Source organism: Salmo salar, chromosome ssa06, assembly GCF_905237065.1.
Source record: "Salmo salar chromosome ssa06, Ssal_v3.1, whole genome shotgun sequence".
Lineage (NCBI taxonomy): Eukaryota > Metazoa > Chordata > Actinopteri > Salmoniformes > Salmonidae > Salmo > Salmo salar.
Window position 1 is genome coordinate 6,463,140 of NC_059447.1, and position 6,000 is coordinate 6,469,139.

Below are 6,000 nucleotides of genomic sequence, written 5' to 3' on the forward strand. Positions count from 1 at the left end.
TCACAGCTTATAATACTATCCCTACAGCTTATAATACTATCCTCACAGCTTATAATACTATCCCTACAGCTTTAAATACTATCCCCACAGCTTATAATACTATCCTCACAGTTTATAACACCATCCTCACAGCGTTTAATACTATCCTCACAGCAATTAATACTATCCTCACAGATTATACTATCCTCACAGCTTATAATACTATCCCTACAGCTTATAATACTATCCTCACAGCTTATAACACTATCCTCAGAGCTTATAATACTATCCTCACAGCTTTAAATACTATCCTCACATCTTTAAATACTATCCCAACAGCTTATAATACTATGCCCACAGCTTATAATACTATCCTCACAGCTTATAATACTATCCCTACAGCTGTAAATACTATCCTCACAGCTTATAATACTATCCCTACAGCTTATAATACTATCCTCACAGCTTATAATACTATCCTCACAGCTTATAATGCTATCCTCACAGCTTATAATACTATCCTCACAGCTTATAACACTATCCTCAAAGCTTATAATACTATCCTCACAGCTTATAATACAATCTCTACTGCTTATAATACTATCCCTACAGCTTATAATACTATCCTCACAGCTTATAATACTATCCTCACAGCTTTAAATACTATCCTCACAGCTTTAAATACTATCCCAACATCTTATAATACTATGCCCACAGCTTATAATACTATCCTCACAGCTTATAATACTATCCTCACAACTTATAATACTATCCCTACAGCTGTAAATACTATCCTCACAGCTTATAATACTATCCCTACAACTTATAATACTATCCTCACAGCTTATAATACTATCCTCACAGATTATAATGCTATCCTTACAGCTTATAATACTATCCTCACAGCTTATAACACTATCCTCACAGCTTATAATACTATCCTCACAGCTTATAACACTATCCGCACAGCTTATAATACTATCCTCACAGCTTATAATACTATCCTCACAGCTTATAATACTATCCTCACAGCTTATAATACTATCCTCACAACTTTAAATACTATCCTCACAGCTTATAATACTATCCTCACAACTTTAAATACTATCCCCACAGCTTATAATACTATCCTCACAGTTTATAACACCATCCTCACAGCGTTTAATACTATCCTCACAGCAATTAATACTATCCTCACAGCTTATACTATCCTCACAGCTTATAATACTATCACTACAGCTTATAATACTATCCTCACAGCTTATAACACTATCCTCAGAGCTTATAATACTATCCTCACAGCTTTAAATACTATCCTCACAGCTTTAAATACTATCCCAACAGCTTATAATACTATGCCCACAGCTTATAATACTATCCTCACAGCTTATAATACTATCCTCACAACTTATAATACTATCCCTACAGCTGTAAATACTATCCTCACAGCTTATAATACTATCCCTACAGCTTATAATACTATCCTCACAGCTTATAATACTATCCTCACAGATTATAATGCTATCCTCACAGCTTATAATACTATCCTCACAGCTTATAACACTATCCTCACAGCTTATAATACTATCCTCACAGCTTATAACACTATCCTCACACCTTATAATACTATCCTCACAGCTTATAATACTATCCTCACAGCTTATAATACTATCCTCACAGCTTATAATACTATCCTCACAACTTTAAATACTATCCTCACAGCTTATAACACTATCCTCAAAGCTTATAATACTATCCTCACAGCTTATAATACAATCTCTACTGCTTATAATACTATCCCTACAGCTTATAATACTATCCTCACAGCTTATAATACTATCCTCACAGCTTATACTATCCTCACAGCTTATAATACTATCCCTACAGCTTATAATACTATCCTCACAGCTTATAATACTATCCCTACAGCTTTAAATACTATCCCCACAGCTTATAATACTATCCTCACAGTTTATAACACCATCCTCACAGCGTTTAATACTATCCTCACAGCAATTAATACTATCCTCACAGATTATACTATCCTCACAGCTTATAATACTATCCCTACAGCTTATAATACTATCCTCACAGCTTATAACACTATCCTCAGAGCTTATAATACTATCCTCACAGCTTTAAATACTATCCTCACATCTTTAAATACTATCCCTACAGCTTATAATACTGTCCTCACAGCTTATAACACTATCCTCACAGCTTATAATACTATCCTCACAGCTTTAAATACTATTCTCACAGCTTATAATACTATCCCTACAGCTTATAACACTACCCTCACAGCTTATAATACTATCCTCACAGCTTTAAATACTATCCCCACAGATTATAACACTATCCTCACAGCTTATAATACTATCCTCACAGCTTATAACACTATCCTCACAGCTTATAACACAATCCTCACAGCTTATAACACTATCCTCACAGCTTTAAATACTATCCTCACAGCAATTAATACTATCCTCACACCTTATAATACTATCCCTACAGCTTATAACACTATCCTCACAGCGTTTAATACTATCCTCACAGCAATTAATACTATCCTCACAGCTTATAACACTATCCTCACAGCTTATAACACTATCCTCACAGCTTTAAATACTATCCTCACAGCAATTAATACTATCCTCACAGCTTATAATACTATCCCTACAGCTTATAACACTATCCTCACAGCTTTAAATACTATCCTCACAGCTTATAATACTATCCTCACAGCTTATAATACTATCCTCACAGCTTATAACACTATCCTCACAGCTTATAATACTATCCTCACAGCTTATAATACTATCCTCACAGCTTATAATACTATCCCTTCAGCTGTAAATACTATCCTCACAGCTTATAATACTATCCCTACAGCTTATAATACTATCCTCACAGCTTATAATACTATCCCTACAGCTTTAAATACTATCCCCACAGCTTATAATACTATCCCTACAGCTTATAATACTATCCTCACAGCTTTAAATACTATCCTCACAGCTTATAATACTATCCTCACAGCTTTAAATACTACCCCCACAGCTTATAATACTATCCCTACAGCTTATAATACTATCCTCACAGTTTATAACACTATCCTCACAGCGTTTAATACTATCCTCACAGCGTTTAATACTATCCTCACAGCTTATAACACTATCCTCACAGCGTATAACACTATCCTCACAGAGTTTAATACTATCCTCACAGCTTATAATACTATCCTCACAGCTTATAATACTACCCTCACAGAGTTTAATACTATCCTCACAGCTTATAATACTATCCTCACAGCTTTAAATACTATCCCCACAGCTTGTAACACTATCCTCACAGCTTATAACACTATCCTCACAGCTTATAACACTATCCCTACAGCTTTAAATACTATCCTCACAGCTTTAAATACTATCCCTACAGCTTATAATACTATTCCTACAGCTTATAATGCTATCCCTACAGCTTTAAATACTATCCTCACAGCTTTAAATACTATCCCCACAGCTTATAACACTATCCTCACAGCTTTAAATACTATCCTCACAGAGTTTAATACTATCCTCACAGTTTATAATACTGTCCTCACAGCTTATAATACTATCCTCACAGCTTATAATACTATCCTCACAGAGTTTAATACTATCCTCACAGCTTATGCTCTCCTCCCATCATTTAATAATATCCTCACAGCTTTTTACCATTGAAATCAGATTTGCTGTTTACCAAAGACATTAATCAGTCTGGCTAATGCCAGCCACACAGCTTTAACCTGAAAAATACATGAATGAGCATACACACACACACACACACACACACACACACACACACACACACACACACACACACACACACACACACACACACACACACACACACACACACACACACACACACACACACACACACACACACACACACACACACACACAGTTCTGGCCCTTTGAAATGTCAGACTGATTCATGCACACACACTCTCTCTCTCTTACTCTCTCTCCCTCTCTGTCTCTCTTTCTCCCTCTCAGTCTCTCTCATGCTCTGTCTCTCTCTCTTTCTCTCTGTGTCTCTCCCACGCTCTCTCTCTCTCTCGCTCTCTCTTTGTCTGTCTCTCTCTCTAGCTCTCTCTCTCGCTCTTTCTCTGTCTGTCTCTCTCTCCTTCTCTCTGCCTCTCTCTCTCTTACCACTAGTGAAGCAGGGTGTGAGTGTGAGACTCCAACAGTATATGTGTTTGCGAGGACTCTGGTTACCGGCCCACATTTTCTAACCTCGAGGCTAGCGCTGGCCCCCTAATCTCAAAATGACATATTCTCAGGTATATATGACACCCTCTAACATAATGTTGAACCTGCGTTATAGAACCATTTCACAACAGTCAGATATATGGCTATAGCTACGCACCGTATCTGTGCAGTGCAGCGGTACATTCCTCAGCCCTAATATGCCTCCCAAATGGCACCCTATTCCCTTTACAGTGCACTACTGTTGACCAACGCCCATAAGGGATAGGGTTCAAGTTAAACTATCATTGTGACATCAGGGATGAATTCTAGAATATACTATATAGCCTAGAAACCTGGTTAAACTATCATTATGACATCATGGATGAATTCTAGAATATACTATATAGCCTAGAAACCTGGTTAAACTATCATTATGACATCATGGATGAATTCTAGAATATACTATATATCCTAGAAACCTGGTTAAACTATCATTATGACATCATGGATGGCCAGTCCTTGTATTCATAGTGCAGTGAATTCAGGGGGTAGCCCTGAGCTGAACTCAAACCTGGGTCCAGTGACTGTCATGCCAACACCTTATAACTGTTACGCCAAGATGTCTGAACTTCTTGACGAGGTCCCTATGAATGTGAGAGTGGTTACAATTCTCCAGCTCCCATCCCTCAGCTGTTCACCAAACCAAGTCTCTGCCACCCCTAGAGGGACCCAAACATCAAGACATGTTGTAATATCAGGCTGCCACCCCTAGAGGGACAGAGACATCAAGACATGTTGTAATATCAGGCTGCCACCCCTAGAGGGACCCAAACATCAAGACATGTTGTAATATCAGGCTGCCACCCGTACAGGGACCCAAACATCAAGACATGTTGTAATATCAGGCTGCCACCCCTAGAGGGACCCAAACATCAAGACATGTTGTAATATCAGGCTGCCACCCGTACAGGGACCCAAACATCAAGACATGTGGTAATATCAGGCTGCCACCCCTAGAGGGACAGAGACATCAAGACATGTTGTAATATCAGGCTGCCACCCCTAGAGGGTCCCAAACATCAAGACATGTTGTAATATCAGGCTGCCACCCGTACAGGGACCCAAACATCAAGACATGTTGTAATATCAGGCTGCCACCCCTAGAGGGACCCAAACATCAAGACATGTTGTAATATCAGGCTGCCACCCCTAGAGGGACAGAGACATCAAGACATGTTGTAATATCAGGCTGCCACCCCTAGAGGGACAGAGACATCAAGACATGTTGTAATATCAGGCTGCCACCCCTAGAGGGACCCAAACATCAAGACATGTTGTAATATCAGGCTGCCACCCCTAGAGGGACAGAGACATCAAGACATGTTGTAATATCAGGCTGCCACCCCTAGAGGGACAGAGACATCAAGACATGTTGTAATATCAGGCTGCCACCCCTAGAGGGTCCCAAACATCAAGACATGTTGTAATATCAGGCTGCCACCCCTAGAGGGACCCAAACATCAAGACATGTTGTAATATCAGGCTGCCACCCCTAGAGGGACAGAGACATCAAGACATGTTGTAATATCAGGCTGCCACCCCTAGAGGGACCCAAACATCAAGACATGTTGTAATATCAGGCTGCCACCCCTAGAGGGACCCAAACATCAAGACATGTTGTAATATCAGGCTGCCACCCGTACAGGGACCCAAACATCAAGACATGTGGTAATATCAAGCTGCCACCCCTAGAGGGACAGAGACATCAAGACATGTTGTAATATCA

General features: G+C 39.2%; 1 long non-coding RNA gene across 1 annotated transcript in view; it reads right to left on the reverse strand.

Annotated features, from left to right (window-relative positions):
* Positions 1-4,596, reverse strand: part of LOC123743374 (uncharacterized) — a 27,837-nt gene extending 23,241 nt beyond the window's left edge. Inside the window, exon 1 of the long non-coding RNA XR_006770110.1 lies at positions 4,393-4,596. This is a non-coding gene — a long non-coding RNA (uncharacterized lncRNA). The remainder of the gene's footprint in view (positions 1-4,392) is intronic.
* Positions 4,597-6,000: the final 1,404 nt, after the last annotated feature.